Source organism: Bos javanicus, chromosome 18, assembly GCF_032452875.1.
Source record: "Bos javanicus breed banteng chromosome 18, ARS-OSU_banteng_1.0, whole genome shotgun sequence".
In the NCBI taxonomy this organism is placed as follows: Eukaryota; Metazoa; Chordata; class Mammalia; order Artiodactyla; family Bovidae; genus Bos; species Bos javanicus.
This window is the reverse complement of record NC_083885.1, coordinates 16042317-16058519: the sequence shown is the minus strand read 5'-3', so window position 1 is coordinate 16058519 and position 16203 is coordinate 16042317. Positions and strand designations below refer to the sequence as shown.

General features: G+C 38.8%; 1 protein-coding gene across 1 annotated transcript in view; it reads left to right on the top strand.

Moving 5' to 3' along the window:
* ITFG1 (integrin alpha FG-GAP repeat containing 1) overlaps positions 1 to 16203 on the top strand; it is a 296021-nt gene that overhangs the window by 12459 nt on the left and 267359 nt on the right. The gene's annotated exons all lie outside the window — the stretch shown is intronic.

Below are 16203 nucleotides of genomic sequence, written 5' to 3'. Positions count from 1 at the left end.
GATGTGAGGTTATCGTTATTGAGCATTTTCTGTAAAAGGGTATTTGAAACTGATGTTGCATAAGCATTCAGAATGTTGTTTTTAGTACTGACGTGCAAACACTTGAACCTGTGATTTTAATCAAAGCCAAATGTAATGTTGGTCTGTTCAGATTTTCTATGATTCATATACAGAATTCAAACACATAACTGGGTCAGACCCAAGGTGTACACCTGGGAATATTAACGTAGGTATGTGACAGACTTTTGCCATACTCTTTACTTCACAAGCATCTGCTTGAATATTTTGAATGAAATATTAATGGCACTGGAAGCAGCCATTTCTAACTTAGTTATGTGGGTGGATATTTTTCCTCCATTAGCAGAAAAAACTATCTTCTATTTAAATATAGGTATTTAATCTCAATTCAGAAATCCCTTTTTTGTATGTAACCGTGTAATCTTCTCACATTATAATCAATGACTGATTTATTAAATCACCATTCATTTTTACTGCTGATTTTGTTTGCTTGCTGGAGCATTACAGAAAATACTGCCAATATTTATCTTAATGAAATAATATATTTTTCATGTAAATCTATTATTTAGAAAAAAATATGAAAATTAAGAGATTTATAACACAAAAGGAAACCAAGTAAAAGCTCTCAAGAGAGCTTTTAACTTTATTATCAGCATCAATACTCATAATCCTAACAGAAAAGCTAGCTCTGATATGATTCATATTTTCTTAGAATTCCCCTACCAGCCCCTTCTCTTTCTCACCTTATACACCGTTTGTATTTTGAACATCGTTGTTTAAAGAAATCTATTAGGACTTGAGAAATAAGTTTTTTATTGGTATTTGCATAGAAACAGAGCATCGGTTTTCTAACTTTTCTCTTTTCCTAAAGAAACTTTGCTATTGGAGATGAATTCACTAATTCTCTCTTTTCTCTTCTAGACCTTTTTTTTTTTTTCTTTCCTCTCAAAACTAAGCCACAGAAATAGTGAAGAGCTTTAGCCTGATGCCTTAGAATTGTACATGCTGTCATTATTTCCAGTGACATGTTACTGAAGGATCCATAATTTTATTTCCTGGAGTCCTATCAGAAGCTTTGGGGAGTCAGTTAAATGACCCCTGATTCCCTGGTGATTTATCATACTGCTTTGTTTTATGTTCTGGTTGGCAGTGTTGTGTGTTAAGTGAACTTTTGATTTCTTCTAAGCGAATTTAAGATGTTAGTCTTAAGATTTACTCACTGTTTTTAGTTAAATATTACATTTTTTAGATGTGTTTCCTTTGTAGTAGTCTTTCAGAAAAAGAGCTTCTTTTGAGTTTCTGTGTGAGTAAATTCAACAATAATAGTTCATGAATATTGATGAATTTAAAAGTGTTTTGAATTCAACATATTTCTATTAACATATATCAAAAAATGTGTTTCCTTCTTTGAGATGAAAGCATTTTCTTTTACTTACTACTTATTGCATATGTAACGAGCACAGTTAGAGCACCTTATGTATAGAGCAAATTTTGAGTAAGCTTGGTATATATTACCATTTCAAATTTAGGTTAAAGTGAATCAAAATAATTTGTAATTCCTGAAACTGCAGGTTAAGTCCTCTTTCATTAGCATCCTGTTGCATGATTTAAGTATGCATATGCTGTTGAGAATGCCCTACAGGTACTTGGTTTTTAACAGCCTAGGCTCTGAGCTTCATGCAGTTCCCTGAGTTCCATAGTAGTCCTGAGTAGAGATGGGAGCCTGTGGTTCTCCTCAGACTTCCAACTCTTCCGTTTCCCTGACCTAGGATTTCTCTCAGGTATAATATTACCCTATGGACGTAGGAACTTTTGGGCAAAGTAAGGATATGGCTCAAAGAAATCTCCACGTTCTCTTTTACGAATGTAAGATGCTGTTTCTTAGAGGTCCTAAAGATTTATCTGGTCCATCCCACGCCTTTGATTCTAATAGAGGTCCAAGAGTAAATGAATAACCCATCAATCATTTACCAGAGTAATTCTGTTCTCCAGAGATGCTTCTTTTCCCACTCCTCTCTCATGTATCCAACTGTGCACCATGCCCCTCCTGAGGAGGCGTACTTCAGGTTGTACAACTTACTGTGCTCTGTAAGGCTTGGGGTTGGATGGGGAGCAATGAGAAGAAAGAAAATCTCAAACAAGCCTATTTGTATTTTTAAATAACTACTTAGTAACTCTGGAGTTGGCAGTTTGCATGAACTGTCTCATGTTTTTCTCACAACAGATAGCTATGTAGCTCAAGGAGCCAGGTAATTCAAAGGATAAGTGACCATCGCAATATATAAATAAATGGCAGATTTGGCATTTGAATCTTGGTCTTCCAAGATTGTGCTCTTGGTCTTCCAAGTTTGTATTCTTGCCTTCAGTTATGTACAGCCATTACCATTGTTCTCATTACAGGGGGCCTTGGTGGTGCTCCAGCATGGTTAGCTTAGAATTCCTCATAGCATAGTGGTTGTTTTCCAAGAAGGAGCAATACAAGCGGTGTAGACAGAAGCTGGAGATCTCTTTAAGGTCCAGTCCTAGCAGTAAAACAGCATCACTGCTGCATTCTAATCAAAGAACTAGCTAATATTCTAGGGAATTTGAGGATTATGGACTCTACCTGTTGATGTGAGCACGTCTTAATTGAAATGTACAAGAGTATGTGGGATAGGAAATACTCTGGCCATCTTTGGAAACACAGTATAGTGGGCTGTGTTTATTTACTTTTATGATAAGTGAAGACTTGCAAAGGAACTTGCAAACACAGATCATTTAAGCAGTTAGATCCTCAGGTTTCATAGGCACTCCTACCTAAAATTGATGAGCCTGAGTATGTACCCATTATCACAATAACTTTCTTCTTTTTCATATAAGAATGCCATATTCCTTGAGGCTTCCCTAGTGACTCAGCAGTAGAGAAACCACCTACAATGCAGGAACCTCAGGAGACATGGGTTTGATCTCTGGGTTGGGAAGATCCCATGGAGGAGGGCATGGCAACCCACTCCAATATTCTTGCTAGGAGAATCCCATGGTAAGAGGAGCCTGGCTGACTATGGTCCATAGGGTCACAAAGAGTCAGACACGACTGAAATGACTTAGCACACCATACTCCTTACCCTTCCTAAATCTCACAAATGGTACATTTCCAGGGGAGTAAAAACCCATAGAGCACCAAATACAGATACGGTAAACTAATAGAATCTCCAGATTTTCCTCTTTCATAATACCTTCAGATGAAGCTTAGTAGCAAAAAGAGCACTTTGATCCACATTTAAGATGTTCTGAACTCAGGCGTGCTAGAGAAGGGTTGTGGGAGTATGACAGCTTTTGTAAAAAACTTGGCCTCCTCCATTCCCTAACTACTGTCAAAGAATCTAATAATTACTGAGAGAGGGTCCTGGGAGAGCATAGCAAAGAGTATCCATGCTGCTGCTGCTGCTAAGTCACTTCAGTCGTGTCCGATTCTGTGTGACCCCAATAGACGGCAGCCCATCAGGCTCCCCGTCCCTGGGATTCTCCAGGCAAGAACACTGGAGTGGGTTGCCATTTCCTTCTCCAGTGCATGAAAGTGAAAAGTGAAAGTGAAGTCGCTTAGTCGTGTCCGACTCTTAGCGACCCCATGGACTGCAGCCTTCCAGGCTTCTCAGTCCATGGGATTTTCCAGGCACGAGTACTAGAGTGGGGTGCCATTGCCTTCTCTGAGAGTATCCATAAGAAACGCCAATTTCAGTAGAGCCAACCTTTTAGCTATTCTTAGTACTTTGTCCCTAAGACACATAATTAAATGCAAAGAAGGTACTTTTCATGCCAATGTAGTTTTGGATCATGACCATGATTGTTTCAGGTGTGACTGGAATGTTCTCAAGGACCACTAAACCTATGGATAAAACTTTTACATAATTTATTTCATTTTTGGTACCCATTTGTTGTAACATAGTAGCTAAAATCTATTTTATCAAATCATATCAAGAAAATTCCATTTAAAGTCAGATATCTTATTTTGTCTTATGAAACGTTTATTCTTTTCTTTCTCGTATTGATAGAAAATAAGCTTACATGTTGGTTCCATGAGTGAAATAATTTTTGGTAGTGTATACCTTTTTCCCTTATTAAACTCATGGGGGAAATGTGGTATGTCTAAAGAAATAAGAAATAAATGGTATTATTTCTCATTTTTATAATTCAGTTCAGTTGCTCAGTTGTGTCTGACTCTTTGCAACCCCATGAATCGCAGCACACCAGGACTCCCTGTCCATCACCAACTCCCAGAGTTCACTCAAACTCATGTCCATTGAGTCGGTGATTCCACCCAGCCATCTCATCCTCTGTCGTCCCCTTTCCCTCCTGCCCCCAATCCCTCCCAGCATCAGGGTCTTTTCCAATGAGTCAACTCTTTGCATGAGGTGGCCAAAGTACTGGAGTTTCAGCTTTAGCATCATTCCTTCCAAAGAACACCCAGGACTGATCTCCTTTAGAAAGGATGGATTACTTTTCTCCAAAAAGCCAGATTCCAGAGTTCAGTATTCACATAAATTTAATCAACTAATACATTTTTATCATACTACTATATTATAAATTATTTTAGCTGTACTTCACATTGCATTGCTTTAAGTTCATTAAAGATAAAAAACATGTTACTTTACTATCTTATAACCTGTTATGAAAGTTGTTAAATCAATTTTATCAAAATTACCTTGTTTTAATTTTGACTGCTTTTAGTAATCTTTCCTATAATATATGTGTACTTTTCTCAGCAGTTTTTACGTTATTCCTTGAAACACGTGTTAACATATTTATTTTAATTGAAAAAAAGAGATCAAACTCTTAACACAAAATAACCTTCATTTGGAGGTTGTTTTGACAGTGAGGACTGGATTTGTTGGTTGTATCTTACGGCAAACATTTTCCATAAGTTGAATAAGGTAAATTAGCAGCTCTAATTTTTTTTTTACTTTTCTTATGGAAAAATTTAAACATATTGAAAGGTGGAGCATATGGACAGTGAATTTGCAAGTAATATACCAACTAAACTCAGCAATTCTTGCCCAGTCTTATTTCCGTCACAACTTTTCCTTCATTTCCCTCTCTCACTCCCTCTCCTGACATTTTTTAATCTATAAATATTTATGTATATACCCCTAAAAAATAAAGGTGTTTAAAAAATACATAATCACAATGTATTTATCATACCTAAAAAACTAAGTTTAATTTAATATTAAATTTCCAGGGAGGTTGTAATGAACACAGATGAACAAGATTTCTTAATATCTGTATCCAATAAAGATGAAAAAAATATAGACTTTATGCTGAATATAGACTTTATAGTCTTTATAGACTTTATACTGTCTATAAAATATAGACTTTCTACTGTCTCATTTTAGCAATGTCATGCTATTTAAAGATAAGTAAAATTCTGAAAGAGATGGGAGTACCAGACCACCTGACCTGCCTCTTGAGAAACCTATATGCAGGTCAGGAAGCAACAGTTAGAACTGGACATGGAACAACAGACTGGTTCCAAATAGGAAAACGAGTATGTCTAGGCTGTATGTTGTCACCCAGCTTATTTAATTTACATGCAGAGTACATCATGGAAAACGCCGGGCTGGAAGAAGCACAAGCTGCAATCAAGATTGCTGGGAGAAATATCAATAACCTCAGATATGCAGATGACACCACTCTTATGGCAGAAAGTGAAGAGGAACTAAAAAGCCTTTTGGTGAAAGTGAAAGAGGAGAGTGAAAAAGTTGGCTTAAAGCTCAACATTCAGAAAACGAAGATCATGGCATCTGGTCCCATCACTTCATGGCAAATAGATGGGGAAACAGTGTCAGACTTTATTTTTTGGAGCTCCAAAATCACTGCAGTTGGTGATTGCAGCCATGAAATTAAAAGACACTTACTCCTTGGAAGGAAAGTTGTGACCAACCTAGACAGCATATTAAAAAGCAGAGACATTACTTTGCCAACAAAGGTCCATCTAGTCAAGGCTATGGTTTTTCTAATGGTCAGGTATGGCTGTGAGAGTTGGACTGTGAAGAAAGCTGAGAGCCAAAGAATTGATGCTTTTGAACTGTGGTGTTGGAGAAGACTCTTGAGAGTCCCTTGAACTGCAAGGAGATCCAACCGGTCCATCCTAAAGGAGACCATCCTAAAGGACACCTTGGCCACCTGATGCGAAGAGCTGACTCATTGGAAAAGACCCTGATGCTGGGAGGGATTGGGGGCGGGAGGAGAAGGGGATGACATAGGATGAGATGGCTGCGTGGCATCACCGACTTGATGCACATAAGTTTGGGTGAACTCCGGGAGTTAGTGATGGACAGGGAGGCCTGGCGTGCTGAGGTTCATGGAGTCACAAAGAGTCAGACAGGACTGAGCAACTGAAGTGAACTGAAACTAATATTTTAAAACTCCATTCATCTCTTCAAAAAATGGATTTCCAGTAAAGTTTTACCTTTAAGAAGCTATCAAAGCATGTGCATTTTCATCAGTTGTACAGTAGTACTTAAAATAACCTCAAGGAGAATTTTTTTTAAACACCTGGATACATGAAGCCAATTTAAATACCAATTTGAAGACGTACATTTCTTGGAGAGACATGATAGAGTGATCACTGAGAACACCAGATATAAAAACATTTTTACATTATCATAAAATTTTGTAAGAAAATTTAAAGTACAAGCTCAGGGATAAAAGGAAGAGTTTTTTTATGTGGTTTATGGGGTATGTGTGGATGGTGGTGGGTAGCAGTCAGTATGGTATCTATATTCCATATTCCACTGAATACATTTTTAAGGATAATCATTTTTATTTTTTTATTGAAGTTTAATTGCTATACAGTATTGTATAGGTTACACATGTACAATATAGTGATTCGCAATTTTAAGTGTTATATGCCGTTTATTGTTATTATAAAGTATTGGCTCTATTCCCTGTGTTGTGTAATATATCTTCGCTTTATACTTAATAGTTTGTATCTCTTACTCCCCTGCCACTGTATTTCCCTCCTCCTTTCTGCTCCCCACTGGTAACCACTAGTTTGTTCTCTGTTATATTTGTGAGCCAACCTCCTTGTTTTTTATTATATTCACTAGTTTCTTATATTTTTTAGATGCCATATACTAGTGATATCTTAACATTGTTTATCTTTTCTAACACATTTTACTGGGCATAATGTTCTCTTAAGTTTCGCCTTTTATAGATAAGTAGGTATTCCATTGTGAGTATATGTGGTTATGTGTGTATACCTCTCTCACACACACAAGCACACATAACATAGATCATATCTTTATCTGTTCATCTGTTAGACACTTGGGTTGCTTGCATGTCTTGGCTTTTGTAAGTAATGCTGTTATGAACATGTATCTTTTTGAATTAGTGTTTTTATTTTTTTAAGATGTATATATATCTAGGGGTGGAATTACTGGATTATATGGTAGCTCTATTTTTATTTCTTTATAATTTTTTAAATTTAATTTGTTTATTTTAGTGAAGGCTAATTATTTTACAATATTGTAGTGGTTTTTGCCATACATTGATATGAATCAGCCGTGGGTTTACATGTGTTCCCCATCCTGATCCCCATCCCTCAGGGTCATCCCAGTGCACCAGCCCTGAGCACCCTGTGTCATGCATCAAATCTGGACTGGCACTCTATTTCATATATGATAATACACAAGTTAATAAATTTTATGTACGTGTTTATTTATTTTTGGCTGTGCAGGCTTTTCTCTAGGTGTAGTGAACGGGGCTGCTCTCTAGTTGTGGTGTGTGGGCTTCCCTGCAGCAGTCTCTCTTGTTGTGGAGCACAGGCTCTAGGTGCTCGGGCTTCAGTAGTTGTGGCTCTTGGGCTCTAGAGCACAGGCTCAGTAGCTGGGGCACAGGGGCCCAGCTGCTCCATGACACGTGGAATCTTTGCAGATCAGGGATCAAACCCATGTCTTCTGCATTGGCAGGCAGGTTTTTCACCACTGAGCCACCAGGGAGGCCCAACTCTGTTTTTAATATTTGAGAAACCTCCATACTGTTTTTCACAGTGGCTATACCAATTTACATTTCCACCAACAGTGTGCTAGGCTTCCCTTTTCTGCACATCCTCACCAACATTTGTTATTTGTTTTCTTGTTGATGATAACTATTCTGACAGGCGTGAGGTGATGTCTCATTATAGTTTTGATTTACATTTCTCTGATAATTAGCAATTTTGAGCATCTTTTCATGTGCCTTTTGTCCATCTGCATTTTCTCTTTGGAAAAATGTCTATTCAGTACTTCTATCGCAGTCAGACACGACTGAGACACTTTTACTTTTTTTTTTGTCTTTGATTAATTGACTGTCAGTACGTAGTTTTATTTCGGGGCTGTTTTGTACCATTAGATATGGTTTTAGAAAAGGCAGAGGAACCAGAAATCAAATTACCAACATCCGCTGGATCATGGAAAAAGCAAGAGAGTTCCAGAAAAACATCTGTTTCTGCTTTATTGACTCTGCCAAAGCCTTTGACTGTGTGGATCACAATAAACTGTGGAAAATTCTGAGAGAGATGGGAATACCAGACCACCTGACCTGCCACTTGAGAAATCTGTATGCAGGTCAGGAAGCAACAGTTAGAACTCGACATGGAACAACAGACTGGTTCCAAATAGGAAAGGGAGTATGTAAAGGCTGTATATTATCACCCTGCTTATTTAACTCATGAGAAATGCTGGACTAGAAGAAACACAAGCTGGAATCAAGATTGCCGGGAGAAATATCAATAACCTCAGCTATGCAGATGACACCACCCTTATGGCAGAAAGTGAAGAGGAACTCAAAAGCCTCTTGAGGAAAGTGAAAGAGGAGAGTGAAAAAGTTGGCTTAAAGCTCAACATTCAGAAAACGAAGATCATGGCATCTGGTCCCATCACTTCATGGGAAATAGATGGGGAAACAGTGTCAGACTTTATTTTGGGGGGCTCCAAAATCACTGCAGATGGTGACTGCAGCCATGAAATTAAAAGACTTTACTCCTTGGAAGGAAAGTTATGACCAACCTAAATAGCATATTGAAAAGCAGAGACATTACTTTGCCAACAAAGGTCCATCTAGTCAAGGCTATGGTTTTTCCTGTGGTTATGTATTGATGTAAGAGTTGGACTGTGAAGAAAGCTGAGTGCCGAAGAATTGATGCTTTTGAACTGTGGTGTTGGAGAAGACTCTTGAGAGTCCCTTGGACTGCAAGGAGATCCAACCAGTCCATTCTGAAGGAGATCAGCCCTGGGATTTCTTTGGAGGGAATGATTCTGAAGCTGAAACTCCAGTACTTTGGCCACCTCACGCAAAGAGTTGACTCATTGGGAAAGACTCTTGATGCTGGGAGGGATTGGGGGCAGGAGGAGAAGGGGACGGCAAAGGATGAGATGGCTGGATGGCATCACTGACTCGATGGACGTGAGTCTGAGTGAACTCCCAGAGTTTCATGATGGACAGGGAGGCCTGGCGTGCTGCGATTCATGGGGTTGCAAAGAGTCGGATACGACTGAGCGACTGAACTGAACTGATAATCATTTTATTTTAAAAATATCAATAATTCTAACAGATTCAAGTATTTACATATTTTATAGCCATTTGTGGTTCAGATATTCAGTCTTGTCTGATTCTTTGCAACCCCTTGTATTATAGTTTGCCAGGGTTCTCTAAACATGGGATTCTCTCAGCAAGAATACTGGAATAGAGTGCCATTTCCTCCTCCAGGGAATCTTCCCGAACCAGGGATCAAACCCACGTCTCTTATGTCTCTTGACCTGGGAATATATTTAAGACAATGAAAATATTTACATTGCTTTCTTAGAAATGAGCTTAAATGTATTAAGGGATATATCTGTGTTTAGTTGCTCAGTCGTTCCTGTACGAGTCTTTGCGACCCTTTGGATTGTAGAATGCCAGGCTCCTCTGTCCATGAAATTTCCCAGGCAAGAATCCTGGAGCAGCTTGCCATTTCCTCCTCCAGGGGACCTTCCCGATCGAGGGATCGAAGCTCCATCTCCTGTGTCTCTTGCATTGCAGGCAGCTCTTTACCTGCTGAGCCATCAGGTTTTTCCAAATTCTTTTAGAATCTGTTTGAGCAAAAATGTTTTAAAACGGCTGGACTAGGCAGCTTAGAGAAGTGTACTAGACCCATACTGACAGTAGAGCCATCTCCTAGTAACTGCTTTTACCCGAGTATCATAAAACGACTCAGTATAACCTGATCGTTGAAAAGTGGGTGGAAAAAAAAAAAAAGAAAAGTGGGTGGATTAGCAGTCATTTCTAAGAGTTGTTACTATAGGCAACTAAAAGCTACAGTTGACATTAATTACATTTAAATTCATTCTTTGACAAATGCTATTCTTTGAAATTGAGGGTGATGATGCCCAGAAATTAACACTTTGACATAATTATGTTTCCTGTGTGGCGATGGCAGGGAGGAGGGTGGGGGACAAATAACTGAAATTTTCTACACAGGTTGAGACATCTTAACAGATAGATTCATCTTGGCCCTCAGAACTGCCCACTTTTTCATCTCTGCTGTTTTTTTCTTTTGTCATCAGAGCAGTTTGCATCTGTGACCTTGCCCTTCAAATGGAGTTGAGGAAATTACAGTTTATTTGGGTATAGTTGCTTTAAAAATATGGTGTCTGCTTTTTTGTTGTTGTTGTTTTGTTTTTACTATGCTGGGTTTCTGTTGCTGTGCAGGTTTTTTCTGGTTGCTGCCAGCAGGGGCTATTCTCTAGGTGCAGTACATGGGCTGCTTATTGTGGCAGCTTGGCTTTTTGTGGAGCCTGGGCTCTAGGGCACATGGGCTTTGAAAGTTGTGGCATGTGGGCTCAGTAGTTGTGGTTCCTGGGCTCTAGACACAGGCCCAAGCAGCATGTGGAATCTTCCCAAAGTGTTGAACCTGTGTTTCCTGCTTTAGCAGGTGGATTCTTTTCCACCGAGCCACCCGGGAAGTTTCCTTGTATCTCTCTCTTAGTGAAAAACTATGTTGTGTACAAAAAGCAGCATTAAAGGCAAGAGGAGAAATGAATTTTATTTTCAGCTACTTAAATTTTTAAAAAATTTAATTCTGTTAAACAACTGCAGATACAGTTTTCAGTAATCTTAAAATGTACCACAAAAGAAACAGAAGCTCTTTCTCTCTCCCCACACTTAGGTTTGATAAGTCATCAGAATGGTAAATAGACACTATTTGTAAAATAGACACTTATGGATAAAATAAACTATAAGGACCTGCTAACTGCCTTTTAAGAGATATTAATGTAAAAAGTATAAAATTTAAAATACTGTCAGGAACTTTAATATTGATTTGAAATGTTCAAGATAGCAATATTACAGTTGATGTTTGAGTAGGGGTTGCAAACTCAAATGTCTGATGGGACCCAGAAGGAAAGCAAAGTGAGTGAACAGTTTGGAAAGGCTGGACCTTGACCTGCCTCCAGGCACTCGCTATGTCTGAAAAGGACCAGTTGGTTGCCAGACTTTATATTTCAAAAGAAGCTGGAAACCTTAATTTTTATTTGAAATGTGATTTTTAATTTGTTATACTTCTGAATTCAAACTTTTTAAAATAATGTGTAGGTCAAATAAAATATATCTTTAATCTGTATTTGGCCCATAGTCTGCCATTTTATACTGTTTGCTGTATCATTACTCTACATTCTTCATTTGAAATGTATGTTTTGTTAAATAGCTCCTAGGAGAAAATGTCAAAAATTAGTAATTGAGGTTTTCCAAAATTCTAGGTATAACTTATTTCAAAGCAAACCTATGAAAAATTCTGTGATAAATTAAATCAATAACTGTTTGTGTTTTAATTAAAAACAGCCACATGATTAGCCTCATAGAGCTCATCTATGTAAAAGTTGTGTTTTGTTAATTTCCTTTTGGCCTATATTTACAAGCTTGTTGGGAACCTGAGAAAACTCTTCTGAAATGACTTTATGTTTAATTTTTCATAGACTGTCTAGCCTGAGTCTGATATTTTTGAACGTAATTAGAACAGTATAAAAAGACAAAAAGAGATGACACTGAAAGATGAACTCCCCAGGTCAATAGGTGCCCAGTATGCTACTGGAGATAAGTGGAGAAATAACTCTAGAAAGAATGCAGAGACAAAGAAAAAACAACACCCAGTTGTGGATGTGATCGGTGATGGAAGTAAAGTCCTATGCTGTAAAGAGCAATATTGCATAGGAACCTGGAATGTTGTTACATCCATGCTGCTGCTGCTGCTAAGTCACTTCAGTCGTGTCCGACTCTGTGCGACCCCAGACCTCAGCCCACCAGGCTCCCCTGTCCCTGGGATTCTCCAGGCAAGAACACTGGAGTGGGTTGCCATTTCCTTCTCCAATGCATGAAAGTGAAATGAATCAAGGCAAATTGGAAGTGGTCAAACAGGAGATGGCAAGAGTGAACATTGACATTTTAGGAATCAGTGCACTAAGATGGACTAGAATGGGTGAATTTAACTCAATAACCATTATATCGACTACTGTGGGCAAGAATCCCTTAGAAGAAATGCAGTAGCCATCATAGTCAACAGAAGAGTATGAAATGCAGTACTTGGATGCAGTCTCAAAAACGACAGAATGATCTCTGTTCGTTTCCAAGGCAAACCATTCAGTATCACAGTAATCCAAGTCTGTGCCTCAACCAGTAACGCTAAAGAAGCTGAAGTTGAATGGTTCTATGAAGACCTACAAGACCTTTTAGAACTAACACCCAAAAAAGATGTCCTTTTCATTATAGGGGACTGGAATGCAAAAGTAGGACGTCAAGAAACACCTGGAGTAACAGCCAAATTTGGCCTTGGAATACAGAATGAAGCAGGGCAAAGACTAATAGAGTTTTGCCAAGAAAATGCACTGGTCATAACAAACACCCTCTTCCAGCAACACAAGAGAAGTCTCTACACATGGACATCACCAGATGGTCAACACTGAAATCAGATTGATTATATTCTTTGCAGCCAAAGATGGAGAAACTCTATACAGTCAGCAAAAACAAGACCAGGAGCTGACTGTGGCTCAGACCATGAACTCCTTATTGCCAAATTCAGACTTAAATTGAAGAAAGTAGGGAAAACCACTAGACCATTCAGGTATGACCTAAATCAAATCCCTTATGATTATACAGTGGAAGTGAGAGATAGATTTAAGGGCCTAGATCAGATAGATAGAGTGCCTGATGAACTATGGAATGAGGTTCGTGACATTGTGCAGGAGACAGGGATCAAGACCATCCCCAAGGAAAAGAAATTCAAAAAGGCAAAATTGTTGTCTAAGGAAGCCTTACAAATAGCTGTGAATAAAAGAGAAGAGAAAAGCAGAGGAGAAAAGGAAAGATATACCCATTTGAATGCAGAGTTCCATAGAATAGCAAGCAGAGATAAGAAAGCCTTCCTCAGCAATCAGTGCAAAGAAATAGAGGAAAACAGTAGAATGGGAAAGTCTAGAGATCTCTTCAATAAAACTAGGGATACCAAGGGAACATTTCATGCAAAGATGGGCTCAATAAAGGACATAAATGGTATGGACCTAACAGAATCAGAAGATACTAAGAAGAAGTGGCAAGAATACACAGAAGAACTATACAAAAGAGATCTTCACGACCCAGATATTCACAATGGTGTGATCACTCACCTAGAGCCGGCCACCCTAGAATGCGAAGTCAAGTGGGCCTTTGGAAGCATCACTAAGAACAAAGCTAATGAAGGTGATGAAATTTCAGTTGAGCTTTTTCAAATCCTGAAAGATGATGCTGTGAAAGTGCTGCACTCAATGTGCCAGCAAATTTGAAAAACTCAGCAGTGGCCACAGGACTGGAAAAGATCAGTTTTCATTCCAATCCCAAAGGCAATGCCAAAGAATGCTAAAACTACCACACAGTTGCACTCATCTCACACACCAGTAAAGTAATGCTCAAAATTCTCCAAGCCAAGCTTCAGCAGTATGTGAATCGTAAACTTCCAGGTATTCAAGTTGTATTTAGAAGGCAGAGGAGCCAGACATCAAATTGCCAACATCCGTTGAATCATCAAAAGCAAGAGAGTTCCAGAAAAACATCTAGTACTGCTTTATTGACTGTGCCAAAGCCTTTGATTGTGTGGACCACAAGAAACTCTGGAAAATTCTTAAAGAAATGGGAATACCAGACCACTTGACCTGCCTCTTGAGAAATCGCTATGCAGGTCAGGAAGCAACAGTTAGAACTGGACATGGAACAACAGACTGGTTCCAAATAGGAAAAGAAAAGGAGTATGTCAAGGCTGTATATTGTCACCCTGCTTATTTAACTTATATGCAGAGTACATCATGAGAAATGCTGAGCTGGATGAAGCACAAGCTGGAATCAAGGTTGCCGGGAGAAATAGCAATAACCTCAGATATGCAGATGACACCACCCTTATGGCAGAAAGTGAAGAGGAACTAAAAAGCCTTGGTGAAAGTGAAAGAGGAGAGTTAAAAAGTTGGCTTAAAGCTCAACATTCAGAAAACGAAGATCATGGCATCTGGTCCCATCACTTCATGGCAAATAGATGGGGAAACAGTGTCAGACTTTATTTTTGGAGCTCCAAAATCACTGCAGTTGGTGATTGCAGCCATAAAATTAAAAGACGTTTACTCCTTAGAAGGAAGGTTGTGACCAACCTAGACAGCATATTAAAAAGCAGAGACATTACTTTGCCAACAAATGTCCGTCTAGTCAAGGCTATGGTTTTTCCTGTGGTCATGTATGGATGTGAGAATTGTGCTGTGAAGAAAGCTGATGGCAAAGAATTGATGCTTTTGAACTGTGGTGTTGGAGAAGACTCTTGAGAGTCCCTTGGACTGCAAGGAGATCCAACCAGTCCATCCTAAAGGAGATCAGTCCTGGATGTTCATTGGAAGGACTGATGCTAAAGCTGAAACTCCAATACTTAGGCCACCTCATGCTAAGAGTTGACTCATTGGAAAAGATTCTGATGCTGGGAGGGATTGGGGGCAGGAGGAGAAGGGAACAGAAGACGATGAGGTGGCTGAATGGCATCACTGACTCGCTGGACATGAGTTTGGGTAAACTCCGGGAGTTAGTGATGGACGGGGATGCCTGGCGTGCTGCGATTCATGGGGTCGCAAAGAGTCTGACATGACTGAGCGACTGAAGTGAACAAACCATGAGTATGTGCTTAAAAAGAATGTAGAAGTTTATTGGGAAGAAGTTACTGTTTGTACAACACAGACCCTTTGCATAGAGAAAATATTCTCCTGTTGAATGCTTATTCTTTTCCCCTGATTCCACCTGCAAATAAGAAATTGTCCAATTATTTCCATTTCCAAACTTGGCAAACTAAATTCACAGGTGAACATTGTTTGCTGTCTCCTTAATCGGATATTGGGTTGACAATTAAGGTGGACTTAAATACCTTTTAATTGCTCTTCAGAGGCAGCTTGTCTGGGAGTCCATGTTGGACTGGAACATAGTACTGTGAAAAAATAGCAAATTCTCACTAGAAGTAGAGAAGAATAGGACATGCTACTTGAGACTACAGTTCCGTTCAACGAGTATTTGGGAGCCAGGTCCTGGTTAGGCATCAATTCAAACTATGAAATCAGGATACCTTGGATACACTCTCAGAGAGTTTCTCTATAACTTTGATCCAAACCAAAGTACTGTTAGTGGAGAAACATATAATAATGAAACAGAGAAGAGTAAAGACCTTTTGGAGGAAGCTGATTTATTTAGAGCCTTGACCAATGGGAATGCCTTTGACATTGGAATATTCTTCATTGATGGGGAATTATGGGGGCATGATTTTGTTTAAACTTGCTCTTCTTTCTATAGTTCCCAATAGTCTACAAGTGTGACCTTCCTGATTTTGACAAATGTACTAAGGTTATATTAGATGTTAACATTGGAGAAATTTAATGAAGGGTATATGTAAATTTTGCACTGTTGGTTTTTTAGTGAGGTAAAATTCACATCACATTATTAAAGGTAACCATTATTGCGTACAGTTTAGTGATATTTAGAACATTTACAATGTTGTGCAACCATCACCTGGTTTCAATGGCTTTTCAGCTCTCCAAAAGAAAACCCTGTATCCACTGAGCACTCACGCTCCCTTTCACATTTACGCCCGCACTTAGTAACCACTAATCTGCTTTCTGTGTCTAGAATTTTTATTACAGGTATTTC